Raw genomic sequence first — 21,105 nt, forward strand, 5'->3', positions numbered from 1 at the left:
GATATCAAAGTGATCCGGGAATGGAGCACTGGACAGCGGTCAAGAATATCCCGAAATACTTGAAAAGAACTAAGGATATGTTTCTTTGTTATGGAGGTGACCAAGAGCTCGTTGTAACAAGTTACACCGATGCAAGTTGGAAGACCGATCCCGATGACTCTAAGTCACGGTCCGGGTACGTGTTTATATTGAATGGTGCCGCAGTAAGTCGGGCAAGCTCGAAGCGATGCACGGTGGCGAAGTCTTCAACGGTAATCGGAGTACATAGCGGCTTCCGCAGGCTTCATCAGAAGCGGTATGGATGAAGAGGTTCATTGTAGAGCTCGGTGTGGTTCCTAGTGCATTGGACCCACTAGTCATATACCGTGACAACATGGGTGCCATCGCCAATGCACAAGAACCAAGGTCACACAAGAGGCTGAAGCATATCAAGCTGCGTTACCACTCGATTCGCGAGTACATCGAAGATGGAGAAGTAAAGATTTGCAAAGTACACACCGATCCGAATGTAGTAGATCCGTTGACTAAAGCTCTCCCTAGGGCAAAGCATGACCAACACCGAATGCCATGGGTGTTAGGTTCCTTACAATGTAATCTAGATTATTGACTCTAGTGCAAGTGGGAGATCTGTTGGAGATATGCCCAAGAGGCAATAATAAAAGTGGTTATTATATATCTTTATGTTTATGATAAATGTTTATATACCATGCTATAATTGTATTAACCGAAACATTGATACATGTGTGATATGTAAACAACAAAGAGTCCCTAGTATGCCTCTTAACTAGCTTGTTGATTAATGGATGATTAGTTTCATAATCATGAACATTGGATGTTATTAATAACAAGGTTATATCATTGTATGAATGATGTAATGGACACACCCAATTAAGCGTAGCATAAGATCTCGTCATTAAGTTATTTGCTATAAGCTTTCGATACATAGTTACCTAGTCCTTATGACCATGAGATCATATAAATCACTTATACCGGAAAGGTACTTTGATTACATCAAACACCACTGCGTAAATGGGTGGCTATAAAGGTGGGATTAAGTATCCGGAAAGTATGAGTTGAGGCATATGGATCAACAGTGGGATTTGTCCATCCCGATGACGGATAGATATACTCGGGCCCTCTCGGTGGAATGTCGTCTAATGTCTTGCAAGCATATGAATAAGTTCATAAGAGACCACATACCACGGTACGAGTAAAGAGTACTTGTCGGAGACGAGGTTGAACAAGGTATAGAGTGATACCGAAGATCAAACCTCGGACAAGTAAAATATCGCGAGACAAAGGGAATTGGTATTGTATGTGAATGGTTCATTCGATCACTAAAGTCATCGTTGAATATGTGGGAGCCATTATGGATCTCCGGATCCCGCTATTGGTTATTGGTCGGAGTGAGTACTCAACCATGTCCGCATAGTTCACGAACCGTAGGGTGACACACTTAAAGTTGGATGTTGAAATGGTAGTACTTGAATATGGAATGGAGTTCGAATATTTGTTCGGAGTCCCGGACATCACGAGGAGTTCCGGAATGGTCCGGAGAATAAGATTCATATATAGGATGTCATTTTATGTGAATTAAAATGTCGCGGAAGGTTCTATGGAAGGTTCTAGAAGGTTCTAGAAAAGTCCGGAAGAAACCACCAAGGAAGGTGGAGTCCACATGGGACTCCACCTCCATGGCCGGCCAACCCTAGTGGGGGAGGAGTCCCAAGTGGACTCCCCCTTAGGGGGCCGGCCACCCCCCATATGGGAGGTGGAACTCCCACCTTTGGTGGGAGTCCTAGCTTGGCTAGGTTTCCCTCTCTTATGGAAGGTTTTTGGTTCGGGTCTTATTCGAAGACTTGGACACCAACTCTTGGGGTTCCACCTATATAATGAGGGGCCAAGGGAGGGGCCGGCGACCCCAAGACCACAACCTCGGCCGCCCCCTTGAGTGGCCGGCCACCCCTCCCAAACCCTAGCCGCCCCCTCTCCTCCATAGCTCCCGCGTGCTTTAGCGAAGCTCCGCCGGAGTTCTCCACCACCACCGACACCACGTCGTCGTGCCGTCGGATTCAAGAGGAGCTACTACTTCCGCTGCCCGCCGGAACGGGAGGTGGACGTCGTCTTCATCAACAACCGAACGTGTGACCGAGTACGGAGGTGCTGCCCGTTCGTGGCGCCGGAACCGATCGTGATCAAGATCTTCTACGCGTTTTGCAAGCGGCAAGTGAACGTCTACCGCAGCAACAAGAGCCTCATCTTGTAGGCTTTGGAATCTCTTCAAGGGTGAGACTCGATACCCCCTCGTTGCCACCGTCTTCTAGATTGCATCTTGGCTTGGATTGCGTGTTCGCGGTAGGAAATTTTTTGTTTTCTATGCAACGTTGTCCTACAAGATCAACATAACCAAATAGATCACATCAATACCATCACAGTAATAGTTAACTTCACAATCTACGAGAGATCACGATCATAAACTACGCCAAGTACTACATGATGCACACCCTGTCCACTTTACACCATGCGGGAGGAATAGAATACTTTAATAACATCACTAGAGTAGCACATAGATGAATTGTGATACAAAACTCATATGAATCTCAATCATGTAAAGCAGCTCATGAGATCATTGTATTGAAGTACATAGGAGAGAGATTAACCACATAGCTACCGGTACAGCCCCGAGCCTCGATGGAGAACTACTCCCTTCTCATGGGAGAAAGCAGCGTTGATGAAGATGGCGGTGGTGTCGATGGAGGAGCCTTCCGGGGGCACTTCCCCGTCCCGGCGGCGTGCCGGAACAGAGACTCATGTCCCCCAGATCTTGGCTTCGCGATGGCGGCGGCTCTGGAGGGTTTCTCGTACCGTGGCTTTTCCGTATCGAGGTTTTAGGTATGGGACCTTTTTATAGGCGAAGAGGCGGAGTCGAGAGGTCGAAGGGGCGTTGACACGCTAGGGTGGCGCGGCCAGGGCCTGGGCCGCGCCACCTGCATGTGTGGGGCCCACAAGGCCCTCCTCTGGCGGCTCTCGGGTGTTCTGGATGCTTCCGGGCAAAATAGGAACCTGGGCGTTGATTTCGTCCAATTCCAAGAATATTTCGTTACTAGGATTTCGAAACCAAAAACAGCAGAAAACGAGAACCGACACTTCGGCATCTTGTTAATAGGTTAGTTCCAGAAAATGCACGAATATGACATAAAGTATGCATAAAACATGTAGATATCATCAATAATGTGGCATGGAACATAAGAAATTATCGATACGTCGGAGATGTATCATGCACTAACCCTCTAATTAGTTGTTTTGAGTTTGGTGTGGAGGAAGTTTTCAAGGATCAAGAGAGGAGGATGATACAATATGATCAAGGAGAGTGAAAGCTCTAAGCTTGGGGATGCCCCGGTGGTTCACCCCTGCATATTTTAAGAAGACTCAAGCGTCTAAGCTTAGGGATGACCAAGGCATCCCCTTCTTCATCGACAACATTATCAGGTTCCTCCCCTGAAACTATATTTTTATTCCATCACATCTTATGTGCTTTGCTTCGAGCGTCGGTTTGTTTTTGTTTTTGTTTTTGTTTGAATAAAATGGATCCTAGCATTCATTGTGTGGGAGAGAGACACGCTCCGTTGTTGCATATGGACAAATATGTCCTTAGGCTTTACTCATAGTATTCATGGCGAAGGTTGAATCTTCTTCGTTAAATTGTTATATGGTTGGAATCGGGAAATGCTACATGTAGTAATTCTAAAATGTCTTGAATGATTTGATACTTGGCAATTGTTGTGCTCATGTTTAAGCTCTTGCATCATATACTTTGCACCTATTAATGAAGAAATACATAGAGCTTGCTAAAATTTGGTTTGCATAATTGGTCTCTCTAAAGTCTAGATAATTTCTAGTACTGAGTTTGAACAACAAGGAAGACGATGTAGAGTCTTATAATGTTTACAATATGTCTTTTATGTGAGTTTTGCTGCACCGGTTCATCCTTGTGTTTGTTTCAAATAACCTTGCTAGCCTAAACCTTGTATCGAGAGGGAATACTTCTCATGCATCCAAAATCCTTGAGCCAACCACTATGCCATTTGTGTCCACTATACCTACCTACTACATGGTATTTCTCCGCCATTCCAAAGTAAATTTCTTGAGTGCTACCTTTAAAATTTCCATTCTTTACCTTTGCAATATATAGCTCATGGGACAAATAGCTTAAAAACTATTGTGGTATTGAATATGTACTTATGCACTTTATCTCTTATTAAGTTGTTTGTTGTGCGATAACCATGTTCCTAGGGACGCCATCAACTACTCTTTGTTGAATATCATGTGAGTTGCTATGCATGTTCGTCTTGTCTGAAGTAAGGGAGATTTACCACTCATTTAATGGTTAGAGCATGCATAATGTTAGAGAAGAACATTGGGCCGCTAACTAAAGCCATGATCCATGGTGGAAGTTTCAGTTTTGGACATATATCCTCAATCTCATATGAGAACATTAATTGTTGCTACATGCTTATGCATTAAAGAGGAGTCCATTATCTCGTTGTCTATGTTGTCCCGGTATGGATGTCTAAGTTGAGAATAATCAAAAGCGAGAAATCCAATGCGAGCTTTCTCCTTAGACCTTTGTACAAGGCGGCATAGAGGTACCCCTTTGTGAGACTTGGTTAAAACATGTGTATTGCGATGACAATCCCGGTAATCCAAGCTAATTAGGACAAGGTGCGGGCACTATTAGTATACTATGCATGAGGCTTGCAACTTGTAAGATATAATTTACATAACACATATTCTTTATTACTACCATTGACAAAATTATTTCTTGTTTTCAAAATCAAAGCTCTAGCACAAATATAGCAATCAATGCTTCCCTCTGCGAAGGGACCTTTCTTTTACTTTTATTGTTGAGTCAGTTCACCTATCTCTCTCCACCTCAAGAAGCAAACACTTGTGTGAACTGTGCATTGATTCCTACATACTTGCATATTGCACTTGTTATATTACTTTACATTGACAATATCCATGAGATATACATGTTATAAGTTGAAAGCAACCGCTGAAACTTAATCTTCCTTTGTGTTGCTTCAATACCTTTACTTTGATTTATTGCTTTATGAGTTAACTCTTATGCAAGACTTATTGATGCTTGTCTTGAAAGTACTATCCATGAAAAGTCTTTGCTTTATGATTCATTTGTTTACTCATGTCATTACCATTGTTTTGATCGCTGCATTCATTACATATGCTTACAATAGTATGATCAAGGTTATGATGGCATGTCACTCCGGAAATTATCTTTGTTATCGTTTACCCGCTCGGGACGAGCGAGAACTAAGCTTGGGGATGCTGATACGTCTCCGACGTATCGATAATTTCTTATGTTCCATGCCACATTATTGATGATATCTACATGTTTTATGCATACTTTATGTCATATTTATGCATTTTCCGGCACTAACCTATTAACGAGACGCCGAAGAGCCAGTTGTTGTTTTCTGCTGTTTTTGGTTTCAGAAATCCTAGTAAGGAAATATTCTCGGAATTGGACGAAATCAACGCCCAGGGGACTATTTTGCCACGAAGCTTCTAGAAGACCGAAGAGAAGACGAAGTGGGGCCACGGGGCGCCGCCACACTAGGGCGGCGCGGCCCAGGGGGGGCCGCGCGGCCCTGGCGTGTGGGGCCCCCGTGACGCCTCCTGACCTGCCCTTCCGCCTACATAGAGTCTCCGTCGCGAAACCCCCAGTACCGAGAGCCACGATACGGAAAACCTTCCAGAGACGCCGCCGCCGCCAATCCCATCTCGGGGGATTCGGGAGATCGCCTCCGGCACCCTGCCGGAGAGGGGAATCATCTCCCGGAGGACTCTTCACCGCCATGGTCACCTCCGGAGTGATGAGTGAGTAGTTCACCCCTGGACTATGGGTCCATAGCAGTAGCTAGATGATCGTCTTCTCCTTATGTGCTTCATTGTCGGGTCTTGTGAGCTGCCTAACATGATCAAGATCATCTATCTGTAATGCTATATGTTGTGTTTGTTGGGATCCGATGAATAGAGAATACTATATTATGTTGATTATCAATCTATTACCTATGTGTTGTTTATGATCTTGCATGCTCTCCGTTATTAGTAGAGGCTCTGGCCAAGTTTTTACTCTTAAATCCAAGAGGGAGTATTTATGCTCGATAGTGGGTTCATGCCTCCATTAAATCTGGGACGAGTGACGGAAAGTTCTAAGGTTGTGGATGTGCTTGTTGCCACTAGGGATAAAACATTGATGCTATGTCCGAGGATGTAGTTATTGATTACATTACGCACCATACTTAATGCAATTGTCCGTTGTTTGCAACTTAATACTGGAAGAGGTTCGGATGATAACCTGAAGGTGGACTTTTTAGGCATAGATGCATGCTGGATAGCGGTCTATGTACTTTGTCGTAATGCCCAATTAAATTTCACTATACTCATCATATCATGTATGTGCATGGTCATGCCCTCTCTATTTGTCAATTGCCCAACTGTAATTTGTTCACCCAACATGCTATTTATCTTATGGGAGAGACACCTCTAGTGAACTGTGGACCCCGGTCCTATTCTTTTACATCGAATACAATCTACTGCAATACTTGTTCTACTGTTTTCTGCAAACAATCATCATCCACACTATACATCTAATACTTTGTTACAGCAAGCCGGTGAGATTGACAACCTCACTGTTACGTTGGGGCAAAGTACTTTGGTTGTGTTGTGCAGGTTCCACGTTGGCGCCGGAATCCCTGGTGTTGCGCCGCACTACACTCCTCCGCCATCAACCTTCAACGTGCTTCTTGGCTCCTCCTGGTTCGATAAACCTTGGTTTCTTTATGAGGGAAAACTTGCTACTGTACGCATCACACCTTCCTCTTGGGGTTCCCAACGGACGTGTTGACTGCACGCATCAGGCTCCCTCTCTTAAATCATCTAAAAATATTTTGTGAGGATGTCTTTAACGTTTCCTAACGTTTTTACCGCGACGCCGTAGTTGCGGTAGCGGCCTTGTCCTCCTTCTCGCCGGCGAGAGGAGGGGCGGAGCTTCCACCGTGCTCGGTGGAGCTCCCGCTGCGGCCAATCTCGCCGCCCCCGCGCCCGTTGGAGCGATGCCCCTCCACCATCGTCGCCGACGGGAGCTCGGGGTGCTCGATCTACGTGCGGCCTCCTCGATTGCTCGCCGACGAAGCGTCGATTTGACGTCGGCGGGAGGCGGAGGAGCGGATGGGGTTTGACCCCCATCCGCCTCGCCGACCACCATATATGGGGTCATTACGCAGTTTTGGCCTGCGGCCTGGATCCGTTTTCTAGGCCAGACCACCAATACGGGTCTGGTCTGGCCCAAAAAAGGGCTAAAGTCCCCATATCAGCCCGAAGTGGCATTTGCGGGCCGATCTGAGGATCTGCTAGAGATTCTCTAATGGTCTAAACCGAGCTGAACAAGGTCTCATGGATCGACCATTATGTGTAAATCACTATAGAATCCTACGAGATTCTTTGTTCTAGCAAATCAAACCGGAGAGGGAGAGGAAGTGCAGTTTTTTGAGTAACTAGATGATGGAATTGGGGCTATCTTTTAAACACGAGTGTCTGATTGACTGATTCTATTTATTTCAGAAGGCAGTACTTGAGTGTCAATTACGCTCGTTGGCTGATCAAGTTAGCATGGTTGCAAGAAACTTTTTTTCTCGTCTTCTCCTGTTATGTTTTTACTAAAATTTTCACCGGGAGGGAGAGGATCCCCACCTGAATTTCATTGCACTCAACAACTGTTTAGGTCTCAGAATTACATGGGAGAGGTGGTCTCGCCATGACATGGCATCTTCTTTGAGGGAGGGGTTTTTGAATCGGTATAGCCAGAGAGAGAGAGGTCAGGACGGAGCGAACCGTTACGCCCGTACGGACGGGCGGAAGCGATTCGAATGGCGATGGCGGGGACGGTGAGGTCACCGGCGCGTCTGGAAGCGCTCCGACGCGGCGACAGCGGGGCGCAACAGGCGTGGCTGACGGCGGCCCGACGTCGGAGTCGGAAGGGAGGGCGTGGCAGGGGAAATTTTGGGCGCATGCCTCAGATCTGGAGATGGAGGAGTTGGCAGGCGGGCGAGACGAGTCCTCCGGGGAGGGGGACTCCGACCTGAGCTCCTCACCGCGGACTCCACCGGAACGGGCGATGCTGGGAGGCTTCATTTAGCGGGCGGAGGAGCTGGGGGGCTCGCTCCGGCACCGGCAGCGGGTGGCTTTCGCCCCCGGCGGAAAGGGATCCCGTTTTGGGGGTTCGGCGCGGTTCTGGCGGCTGGGAGATGGCGCCGGTAGGAGGCGCCGCATCGTTCGGAGTCCTGGGCTGGCCACTGGGCGGCTCGACGGGAGGTGGAGACGTCTGGGGAGCGCCGTCAGCGAACGGTGGTGCCGCGGGCTCCTCCGTCGCTAGGGAGACGGCGGCGGAGTGCGGGTGGGTCCCTTTGGTGGGGCTATTTGTGGATGCCACGCTGCTTGGCCTTGGGCCGGAAGGAGAGGCCCATCCTCTGATGCGGCTGACAACCCCTCCGGTCGGGCTGGAAGCATGTTCCCTTGGCCCATCGATGAGCGGGGACATGGGGGTGGAGGAGTTATCGGTTGGGCCAGGGACAGGCTCGACCCAACAGGCCCAGCCCGAGGGAGCTAAATGGCTGTGGCTGGTCAAAGGGTGCACGATTCCTTCGCTAGGGTTTCCATTTCGAATCTCTGAGGTGCGACGGCGGAAAAAGTGGGCTAGGAAGTTGTTCAAGATCCTTGAACCGTGCTGTTGGCGTGGTAGTAGTTAACACACGTCCGTTGGGAACCCCAAGAGGAAGGTGTGATGCGTACATCAGCGAGTTTTCCCTCAGTATGAAACCAAGGTTATCGAACCAGTAGGAGTCAAGGAACACGTGAAGGTTGTTGGTGACGGAGTGTAGTGCGGCGCAACACCGGGGATTCCGGCGCCAACGTGGAACCTCGCACAACACAATCAAAGTACTTTTCCCCAACGTAACGGTGAGGTTGTCAATCTCACCGGCTTGTCGTAAACAAAGGATTAGATGTATAGTGTGGATGATGATGGTTGTTTGCGAAGAACAGTAACGAACAATTGCAGTAGATTGTATTTCAGATGTAATGAATGGACCGGGGTCCACAGTTCACTAGTGGTGTCTCTCCCATAAGATAAATAGCATGTTGGGTGAATAAATTACAGTTGGGCAATTGACAAATAAAGAAGGCATAACAATGCACATACATATATCATGATGAGTACTATGAGATTTAATCACGGCATTACGACAAAGTACATAGACCGCTATCCAGCATGCATCTATGCCTAAAAAGTCCACCTTCAGGTTATCATCCGAACCCCTTCCAGTATTAAGTTGCAAACAACAGACAATTGCATTAAGTATGGTGCGTAATGTAATCAACACAAATATCCTTAGACAAAGCATCGATGTTTTATCCCTAGTGGCAACAGCACATCCACAACCTTAGAACTTTCTGTCACTATCCCAGATTCAATGGAGGCATGAACCCACTATCGAGCATAAATACTCCCTCTTGGAGTCACAAGTATCAACTTGGCCAGAGCCTCTACTAGCAACTGAGAGCATGCAAGAACATAAACAACATATATGATAGATTGATAATCAACTTGACATAGTATTCAATATTCATCGGATCCCAACAAACACAACATGTAGGATTACAAATAGATGATCTTGATCATGATAGGCAGCTCACAAGATCTAACATGATAGCACAATGAGGAGAAGACAACCATCTAGCTACTGCTATGGACCCATAGTCCAGGGGTGAACTACTCACACATCGATCCGGAGGCGATCATGGCGATGAAGAGCCCTCCGGGAGATGATTCCCCTCTCCGGCAGGGTGCCGGAGGCGATCTCCTGAATCCCCCGAGATGGGATTGGCGGCGGCGGTGTCTCTGTAAGGTTTTCCGTATCGTGGCTCTCGGTTCTGGGATATTCGCGACGAAGGCTTTAAGTAGGCGGAAGGGCAGAGTCGGGGGCGTCACGAGGGGCCCACACACTAGGGCCGCGCGGCCAGGGCCTGGGCCGCGCCGCCCTACTGTGTCGCCACCTCGTGGCCCCACTTCGTATCTCCCTCGGTCTTCTGGAAGCTTCGTGGAAAAATAAGACCCTGGGCGTTGATTTCGTCCAATTCCGAGAATATTTCCTTTGTAGGATTTCCGAAACCAAAAACAGCGAGAAAACATCAATCGGCTCTTCGGCATCTCGTCAATAGGTTAGTGCCGGAAAATGCATAATAATGACATATAATGTGTATAAAACATGTGAGTATAATCATAAAAGTAGCATGGAACATAAGAAATTATAGATACGTTTGAGACGTATCAAACCGCCGCCCGCTGACCCGCTCATTTGGGGAGGTGGTGACCATGGAGCGACGGGGCGGGGGACGCGGAGGCGAGCGGGGTGGCGATAGGGGCGACGAGCGCGGAGGCGGCGGTGACCGTGGCGGGGAGCGCGGTGTGGACCGCGGTAATGGTCGGCCCTTCTACAACAATAACGACGGCCACCGGAACAACGGCGACAACAGCTACGACATATACGGCAAGGGTGGGTACAACGCCAACAAGCGCAGGTATGATGATGGGGACAGGAGGAGGCAGCAGCATGAGGGCAGGTAGGATGGTGGTTGCTAGGGGGAAGAGGAGTAGCGGGGCCGTGTACAGGATAGAGACGATGGCCGGAGGAGGTCCCAGGAGGCTCCGCGCGATAGGGGCCAGCAGCAGGGAGTGCGCGGAGGCTCTAGGGCAGGGCAGGGAGCCAACCCCGGCAACGTTGCGGCCACGACGACCAAGGCAACGGAACAGGGAGTGGCCGGGCAGCACAAAGAGAAGAAAAAAAGCCAAGGTGGGCGGCGGCCAGCAGTCCGGCGTGGGCAATGGCGGAGAATGCTTCCGGTGTGGGCGTGCCGGGCATTTCCAGTCGGAATGCGAGTATGATCCCCTATGTGTGTTGTGTAGCAAGGAGGGGCATATCTCCGCGAACTGCCCAACAAGGGTGAAGACGCTCAAGCTACAGGCTATGGGTTTTGCCATCATGGGTGGTGGTTTCTACAACATCGAAGTTGAGCCGACCCGTGAGGAGGAGAAGGAAGATCATTTTTTCGCTATCATAAAGTTCGACAACCAGAAGCCCCTCTCGGTAATACGCACTCAATCGCTTGCAAGCCCGTGACTAGGTCACATGAGGGTGCACTATTACGACGAGAAAATAGTACTTATCGGTAACAAGATAAGAACAAGGTATGAAGGTAGCAACGATCAAATCTCGGGTGACTAGGATATCACTTGACATGTGAATTATATATGAATGACATAAGTGGTTCACTCGATAAGATCATCATTGAATATGTGGGGGTTATTATGGATCTCTAGATCCCTCTATTAAACCATTGGCTACGGACATAGTCATGTCCACATAATCGCGAACCCGTAGGGCACACACTTAAGGTTCGACGCCGCCAGGGATAGAGAGATATCAAGTGCAGTGTTTTCGGTGTCCCGAATGGATTTGGGGATATCACAAATGGATTCTGAAGGGAGACAAACCTATAGTAACATATATGGGAAGTATAAGAATGGTTCTAGAAAGTTCCGGATTTTTCGATTGTACCTGAAAGTTTCGGAAGGGGGGAACCCACCTAACCTAGGGCCGGGTGGGCCCCACCCGTGCACCAAGTGGGTCGGCTGGCCCGCTAGCCGCCGTGGCCGAGTGGGAGAAGGAGAGTCCTCCCTCTGCTCGGTTTGGGAATGGGAGGGAGGAGCTTTCCTCTTCCTATTCCGATTCACTTGGGAACTTCCTTATTTGCTTCCAATATGAGTTTCACAAGGTTTTACCGAGAGTCCAATTAGGATTAGGAGATCCTACGGCCTCTCGGGTCCGAGCTTTTATATACGGGAGCCCCGGGGCTGGCTACAACATCACAAGTCCACAAGAGCCACGCAGCCCCGAGCTCCCCACGCCCAGCGCCGCCAAGCCACTGCCGCCCATCGCTGGTATCCTCGCCGCCGTCGGCCGTCGCCCGTCCTCGTCGGGGTCCTCCTCCTTCCTCCGCCATTTACCTTCGTTGGTCCTCGGACCTCCGCCGGTGATCGCCGGAATTTCCGTCGGAACCCTAATTCCGGCGAACTCCGAAAAGATATATAGTCCGGGCGAAGCCCGGCTGGATTTGCACCAAGTTCGCCGTCACGCCGTTGTGACGCCAGAGTGATCTTTCTACCTCGACTTCAACTTGCTCAAACAAGAAGGAGCCGACGTCGTCAAGCCATACGTGTGTATCACCTTGGAGCCGCCGCACAAGCGACGGAGTTGATCAAGGTGGATCGCCAAGATTGAACGGATCGTGATCGTCTACATCGACACCAACCGTTAAGCTTCCACACCCGATTTGTAACGGTACGCAAATCAAGTTATCGCATTGTTACATGACTACATCGTTACATGCATCTCCTGATTAGATCTTGGTGGTTCATTCGTTGTTGTGTATGAATTTTTGTTTTTGTTTTCTATGTTACGAATCCCTGCACTTTGTCTTCCAGGATATCGAAGACGCGTCATTCTACTTGAAGTACAAGAAATATATGTATAGTTTTTTTTTGAGGTCGTCGCAAATTTGTATGAGCATCTTAGCTCTTTGATTCTAGATGCATCTGTATATGCTTGGCTCAAGATAAAGTATGCTACGTGTAGCTTCACAAGCTTGTAACAATTTCCTCGCCCTAGGCATCTACTTGTGTATTGTTTCATCAACGGTTACGGTGGGGAATAATAGGTTAACTAGGAAGCCTTGGCGCGGCGGCACGCCGCGCCCGTGTTCCGGCCATTCTGAATGTAGCAAGACGCATCGGTCTAGCCGCACTTTGACCATAAAAGCTTGATTTTACGAAAGACCCTGATTTACACTGCATCATACAATGGTTTAGTTGTCGTACATTAGAAGATTGTGTTAAAAACCTTGTGATGATCATGGCTAGCAATCCCCCTTCACCAACATCAGTCGAAGCTTCTTCAATTGGCACGGCGTGAAGAACCCAGGCATGATGGCTAGAGTATCTAGTCCTGGCGCGGAAAGTCCATCTCGTTGCTGGATTTCTTCTTACATTTTCTTGGAAGAGAAGCCAACGTATTTTCCTAGAAGAGGATTCAATGTATTGTTGTGTGGCCTGGAGATTGGATAGCAAGATGGAATGTTCAATTAGAATCAGAAGCCCTGCATAGTTGTGAAGAAACAAAAAAAAAAGACAAAGTTTAGGTACTAAAATAACAACAAAGTTCCATCTAATTGTCTCCGAAAAAAGAGTCAGGTCTAGCTAATAGTATTTGCCTGAGGAATAATAAGCCCTGTATATACAGTTGAGAAGAAACAAAAAAAGACAACGTTTAGGTACTAAAATAACAACAAAGTACCATCTAACTATCTCTAAAAAAAGAGTCAGCTCTAGCTAATAGTATTTGGTGGAATCTGTAAGGGTAACATTGCCCTATTGTAGATAACTTCCAACACATGGGAATTTTGCAACAATAGTAAAGATTCTAATTCAGTATGTTCTGAAGAAAGTTCACAGATGCACACACCTCAGCTATGTATTTTCACAGGAATGCCTCTGGGCCTATATCCTCGAACCACCAGGGAAAAAGAAGAAGGGGCATAGGTAATTGATCAGCAAACTTCATAGTGATCAGCCAATCAAATTATTTCAGGAAGCAAAGTATGTGATATACGGAGTACAAAATTCCTCTTTACAAAGAAAGTCATGTTCAACAATAGACTGATATTTCCTGATCAACAATAATTACATAAACCGGTTCTTAAGAACAGTACAGAAATCTCCAGAATGGACTTCCTATCACATAATGCAGTATAAATTATGGTCGACAAAAAATGTTTGACCAAGTTTATATTTAATACAATATACGTGTGAAGAAATGTATGAGAGAGATCACCTGATTCCAATGATACCATTTTGGAAGGAACAACTCAGCTGATTCTGACAGTGAAAACGAATTTTCTGAGACAAAAAATCAAAACTCAGACATTGATCGATTTCTTCCATCCACCTGGTTGCATACATTAGTATGAAACCAATTCTCCAAATATAAAAAAAAGAATATTGCACTGGCTTCCCAGAATATGACGACCATTCAAAGTGCGTGTCTCTGTCCAATATGTATGTCATCCCCTGTTTTCTTATCTGTTGTATTGTTAACTCCAGATTTTGGAGAAACCTGCAAGGAACATCAAATATAACTACAGTAGATATACTCATATAAAAATGTGTAGTGCAATAGCGGTCTGATTTTGCGGTCGTAAACTTACATAATGCTAATCAAATCTGCCACATAAAATGTGACAGAAATGCATAAGGTGGAGCCATCGCCCACCCACAGTTTGTTCGCAATATTTCTCCACTGCAATATTCTGTAATTTGAAGGCAAATATCTGAAACACCGGTCAAGGAATTAACACGAATTTATGGGATGCTGAATATATGTCAACGGAAACAGATGCAAAATAGTAGCTGCAAGAGGTCCTATTGGATCTTACAGTAAAACTATGTGGCAAACTTGGTTAATGAAAAATGGAAGTGTACATTGAGTTGTTTCCTCCTCAGGTCATTATTCAACTTTTAAGTCTTTTATCATCACTCAAGTAGCAGATCTTCATTTCTTGGCTTTAACATACTCTTTTCTACACTTTGATAACCCATACAAAGGAGACTGCATAAACAATTTAAATAAGCTCAAACAAAACCAAGGACCATCTTAAGATGCTCCAATTCTAGCAATTGACATGTGTAAGGTCAGCGTACCCACATAAATGCAAGCAACCTATATTTTCCTACTTTTATTATTCATTTAGAAACTTGGCTGATCTTGGAATCTCCTAGTTCCAGTAGGCGAGTCTTTGCTGAGATTTCTTACTGAACTTCTCTTGAAGTGACCTCATGATTCTTAACTTTTTCTTTGAAGGTGGTACTACTTGATTCTGAACTTTTGACGGTGACCATCGTTCTATACTCTGATCCAAAGGCAGTGAGCTATTGGACTGACCCCTCCACCTGGTTGTGCACACACGGTTCCCACTTCAGGTAGAAACCATTTTCTGAAATGTATGCTCCATCTAAAACGGAAAGCCCATACCAGCAAGACGATCTGCATCAGAACTTGCAAAAAGAAGACAAATCAGGAAAGACAAAAACAATGCACAAATAGCCAAAATGAAAGAATAAGTCACAACCAAGACAAAATAACCTGACAGAGTCCAGGAAGAGCTTCCCATCGCAAATAAATAAAGGACGGGACGTAAAACTGTAAAAGGACTGTAATCAGTATTAGCCCTCCAACAGAGATGCCACCTAAAAAACAGGAATACACAGTCAGGAACCGAGAAGGTGCAAAAGTAAGCCTAATAATTAAGATGTTGTATTGTGATCCAAATTCATATACTAAAGGGAGGCTAACTTCTGACGAGCGGAGCGAGGCCCGTCGCCGGCACCGCCTATATATACATCTTGTAAGCCGCCGGCTAGGGTTAATCAGATTATAAGATAACCCACGGCGTTTGTAAACACCTCCCGATATAGTGAAGTTTTGCTGGCTGGCGCCCGTGGTTTTTTTCCCCTTCTTTGTTGGAAGGGGTTTTCCACGTTAAATCTTGTGTCCCCTGCGTGTGTTCTTGTTTCGTTCTTCGTTATTTGCTTGTCGCTTTTATAACAAGTGGTATCAGAGCCCGTGTTTCAATCTAGGGTTTTGCGACATGTCTTCCTTGAAGTTCGATCTACCGCAGCTGGATTACACCACAAGATTTTCTCCGTGGCAAGTGAAGATGAGGGCGATACTTACCCAATCTTCCGATCCGGATGAAGCTCTTGATGGATTTGGCAAGAAAGATGCCAAGACCTGGACCGACGATGAAAAGAGGAAAGACCGTAAGGCTTTTTCATTAATTCAGCTTCATCTATCCAACAATATCTTGCAGGAAGTGCTGGCTGAGAAATCGGCAGCGGCGCAGTGGTTGAAACTGGAATCGATCTCGCATGTCCAAAGATCTAACCGATAAGATGCACGTGAAGATGAAGTTATTCTCGCACAAGCTGCAAGAAGGTGCGTCAATGATGAATCACCTATCGATCTTTAAAGAGATCGTTTCTGATTTGCTATCCATGGAGGTAAAATATGATGATGAGGATCTAGCTCTTATACTGTTAGTCTCGTTGCCTAATTCTTTTGCGAATTTTCGAGACACCTTGTTATACGATCGTGATGAACTAACCCTTGCCGAAGTTTATGAGGCCCTCCAGCGAGAGGGAAAAGATGAAATCTATGGTGCGGGCGAGAGGGTTCGTCATCTAAGGCGAGAGACACCTGCAGGTCCGAGGCAGGATCGAGAAACGAAACAACAACTACAACAGAGATAAGAGCAAGACCGACAGAGGCCGCTCAAAGTCCAAGGGACGAGATGGTAAGTTCTGCAAGTATTGTAAGAAAACTAGCCATAATATTGATGATTGCTGGAAGTTGCAGAACAAAGAGAAAAGAAACGGTACCTACCAACCGAAAAACAAATCTGAGGGTGATGGTAAGGCTGCTGTTGTTTCCAGGTGATAATTCGGATGGCGATTGCCTAGTTGTGTTTGCTGGTTGTGTTTCGGTAATGATGAGTGGATCCTTGATTACGCATGTTCGTTTCATATTTGCTCGTAACAAAGACTGGTTCGGTTCTTATGAGTTTGTGCGAGTGGAGATGTTGTGCGTATGGGAGATAACAACCCACGTGAGATCGTGGGCATTGGCTCCGTTCGGATCAAGATGCATGATGGCATGACACGCACTCGACGGATGTTAGACACATACCTGGCATGGCCGAAATCTGATCTCTCTCGGTACCCTTGATGTTGACGGGTACAAACACTCCGGTTCTCGCGGAGTTCCGAAGGTAACAAAAGGTTCTCTCGTTCACATGATTGGTGATATGAATTCCGCAAAGTTATATGTTCTTAGAGGTAGCACTTTATCCGGTATTGCTGCTCGCTGTTATTCCCGATGAACCTGGTAAAACTAATCCGTGGCATATGCGTCTTGGACATATGAGTGAACATGGCATGGCGAGAATTGCACGGGAGAGACCTGCTAGATGGCTGCAATTTGAGTAAGTTTGAGTTCACGTGAGCACCTTGCATTTTTGGTAAGCATAAAAGAGTTAAATTCAATGCTTCCGTTCATACCACCAAAGGGATTTTAGATTATGTGCATGCTGATGTGTGGGGACCTTCCCGCAAGACTTCTCTTGGTGGTGCAAATTACATGCTTACTATCATAGATGATTACTCCGGAAAAGTGTGGCCTTTCTTTCGAAACATAAATCCGATGTGTTTGATGCTTTTAGAAAGTGGAAAGTTATGGTAGAGAAGCAAACGAGAAAAGAAAGTTAAATTGCTTCAGTACCGACAATGGCATGGAGTTTTGTTCTCATCGTTTTCAATGATTATTGCAGCGATGAAGGCATTGTCGGGCACCACACCATCCCATATACTCCTCAGCGAGAATGGTGTGGCGGAGAGGATGAACAGAACCATCATCTCCAAGGCTCGTTGCATGTTGTCTAATGCCGGTATGCATAGACGTTTACGGGCTGAAGCGGCCTCCACCGCTTGTTACTTGATAAACAGGTCACCTTGTATTCCGCTTGATAAGAAAACTCCTATTGAGGTATGGTCCGGTTCACCTGGCTGATTATTCACGAGTTGAGAGTTTTCGGTTGCACTGCTTATGCTCATGTTGATAATGGAAAGCTAGAGCCCGGGGACTGTTAAGTGTGTGTTTCTTGGTTATGGTTCAGGGAGTTAAGGCATACAAGTTATGGAATCCCGAAACTAAGAAAGTTTTGCATAGCAGGAATGTTGTCTTTAATGAGGCTCGTTATGTTTTATAAGAGTTCATCTATAGATGTTACTGATCTTGTTGATTTTTCGATAATTACGATGATGAACAACGAGAGGATTAGCGTGCGAGTGGAGCACGTGGAGGAGAAAGAAAATGATGTTGCTGAAATTGATAACACTGTTGTTCAGCACTCACCACCTGTTTTGCAGCAAACAAATAGTTCCATTGCTTGCCGATAGACCGAGGCGTAACAAAGGTCCACGTCCTCGTTTAATTGAAGAATGTAATCTTGTTGCTCATGCTTTGAGTTGTGCTTGAACAGGTGGAGCATGGTGCTGAACCTGCTACATATGCGAGGCCGTTGCATCCGTTGACCACGTGAAGTGGATTTCTGCTATGCAAGAGGAGATGCAATCGCTTGACAAGAATGGCACATGGGATGTTGTGCCCTTGCCTAAACAAAAGAAGGCTGTCCGCTGTAAGTGGATATTTAAAAGAAAGGAAGGTTTGTCTCCTAGTGAGCCTCCGAGGTTTAAGGCAAGGTTAGTAGCAAAAGGTTTCAGCCAAATTCCAGGTATTGATTATAATGATGTATTCTCTCCGGTTGTGAAGCATAGTTCCATTCGTGCATTCTTTGGTATTGTGGCTATGCGTGATCTTGAGCTTGAGCAGCTAGATGTAAAGACTGCTTTTCGCATGGTGAGCTTGAGGAGGAGATATACATGGACCAACTCTGAAGGTTTTGTTGTGCCTGGTAAGGAGGATCTTGTTTGCAAGTTGAAGAGGTCCCTTTATGGTCTGAAACAGTCTCCAAGACAGTGGTACAAAAGGTTTGATTCATTTATGCTTGCACATGAGTTTAAGAGATCTAAGTATGATAGTTGTGTTTATATCAAGTTTGTTAATGGATCACCAATATACTTGCTGTTATATGTTGATGATATGTTGATTGCTGCCAAGAGCAAGAAAGAGATCACTATTTTGAAAGCACAATTAAGTAGTGAGTTTGAGATGAAGGATCTTGGTGCTGCTAAGAAAATACTGGGTATGGAAATTACAAGAGACAGAAAATCCAGTGTGTTATTTCTTAGTCAGCAAAATTACATTCAGAAAGTTCTTCATCGTTTTAATATGCATGATGCAAAGTCTGTTAGTACACCAATTGCTTCTCACTTCAAATTGTCAGCATTGCAATGTCCTAGTACTGATGAAGATATTGAGTACATGTCTCGAGTTCCATATTCTAGTGTTGTTGGTTCCTTGATGTATGCCATGGTTTGTTCTCGTCCTGATTTATCCTATGCTATGAGTTTGGTCAGTCGATATCTTGCTGATCCTGGAAAAGAACATTGGAGAGCTGTTCAGTGGATTTTCAGGTACCTTCGTGGCACATCCAAAGCTTGCTTGAAGTTTGGCAAGACCGGTGAGGGACTCGTAGGCTATGTGGATTCAGATTTTGCTGCCGATTTAGATAAGAGAAGATCCCTCACAGGTTATGTGTTCACTGTTGGTGGATGTGCTGTGAGTTGGAAGGCAACGTTACAATCTGTTGTCGCCCAATCTACAAGCGAAGCGAGAATATATAGCAATTAATGAAGGCTGGCAGAGAGTCTGTTTGGTTGAAAGGTTTGTATCTTGAGCTTTGTGGAGATGATTCTTGCATTAACTTGTTTTTCTGACAGTCAAAGTGCAATATACCTTACTAAAGATCAAATGTTCCATGAGAGGACAAAGCACATTGACATCAAGTACCATTATATTCGCGACATTGTTGCTAAAGGTAAACTAAAGGTATGCAAGATAAGTACTCATGATAATCCTGCTTATATGATGACAAAGCCAGTTCCTGTTTCCAAGTTTGAGCTTTGCTCGAGCTTGGTTGGTATAACTGTTTAGCCCAAGTGGTCTGTTGGCGCCGACAAGTGTTTTTCCTTTGTACGTTCGGGAGATTGTTGAAGTTCATGCTACAAGATGGAATTTGTCTCAAGGTGGAGTTTGTTGTATTGTGATCCAAATTCATATACTAAAGGGAGGCTAACTTCTGACGAGCGGAGCGAGGCCCGTCGCCGGAGGCTTGGGCCGAGCGAGCCCCCCGCAGTACGGTACGGATCGTTGGCACCGCCTATATATACATCTTGTAAGCCGCCGGCTAGGGTTAATCAGATTATAAGATAACCCACGGCGTTTGTAAACACCTCCCGATATAGTGAAGTTTTGCTTGGTTGGCGCCGTGGTTTTTTCCCCTTCTTTGTTGGAAGGGGTTTTCCACGTTAAATCTTGTGTCCCCTGCGTATGTTCTTGTTTCGTTCTTCGTTATTTGCTTGTCGCTTTTATAACATAAGAGAAGAAGAAAATCAATACCAGTAGAATCATCAATAACCAAACGTTCACCCAGCCTGATCTTTGCATCAACATCACAGAGAGTTGCAGGGACGTACGCTCACACTTGAACTACCAATTGCAGGATTGAAGGAAGAGGAAATAACGGAAGGAGGAAGCACCGGCTCCATATCCTCCTCTTCCTCTCCCTCGTCCACCAACTCATTTTCTCCCATCTGCATCTCCAGTTAGAGATCCTCCTTGAACGTATTCATCGCCCCTGTATTGGGCACCACCAGCGTGAGGGGATCCATGGCGGCCGCTTAGGGCGATGACGGGCAAGACGACCGGATCGGACGACGGGGAGGTGGGGGAGAGGGCGTGGGCGTGGGAAAAAGAGGCGCGGTGAGCCGATGACCATAAGGGAACGCCCGAAACTTTCTCATGCGATGCCATAGCAAGAAATTAGGAAAGAGAAATTAGCGGAGAGAAGGTGGAAGACACCGACACGTAATGTCTTCCAGAGAAACACGTAGGCTAGGAGAAAATAACGTGGCATAGCACCGATCCAACCCACCGCTTGACCGCGGTAAACGGCAGGTACGCAATTACCGGAAGAAAATCTCATCAGTGTGAAGGAAAGAGTCTAGCAAACCGGTAACCGGTAACCACTCCGGCAGAAAATGAGGAAATAAATAAAAAGAGAAGAGATCGAGTGAATCAATGAGGTGAAGAAAAAACAATCCACGCGTCGCACCACAACTGGATCAAAGGGAGGATAAATAGCCCATCTACAGTGGCCCGGTCGTTATTAGCACGC

General features: G+C 46.1%; 1 long non-coding RNA gene across 1 annotated transcript; it reads right to left on the reverse strand.

Moving 5' to 3' along the window:
- Positions 1–15,107: 15,107 nt before the first annotated feature.
- LOC124684757 lies at positions 15,108–20,438 on the reverse strand. The gene is made up of 3 exons (XR_006997142.1): positions 20,328–20,438; positions 15,336–15,439; positions 15,108–15,236 (listed from the first exon to the last, which is right to left on the reverse strand). It is a non-coding gene; the product is annotated as an uncharacterized LOC124684757 (long non-coding RNA).
- Positions 20,439–21,105: the final 667 nt, after the last annotated feature.

Source organism: Lolium rigidum, chromosome 1 (genome assembly GCF_022539505.1).
Source record: "Lolium rigidum isolate FL_2022 chromosome 1, APGP_CSIRO_Lrig_0.1, whole genome shotgun sequence".
Taxonomy (NCBI): domain Eukaryota; kingdom Viridiplantae; phylum Streptophyta; class Magnoliopsida; order Poales; family Poaceae; genus Lolium; species Lolium rigidum.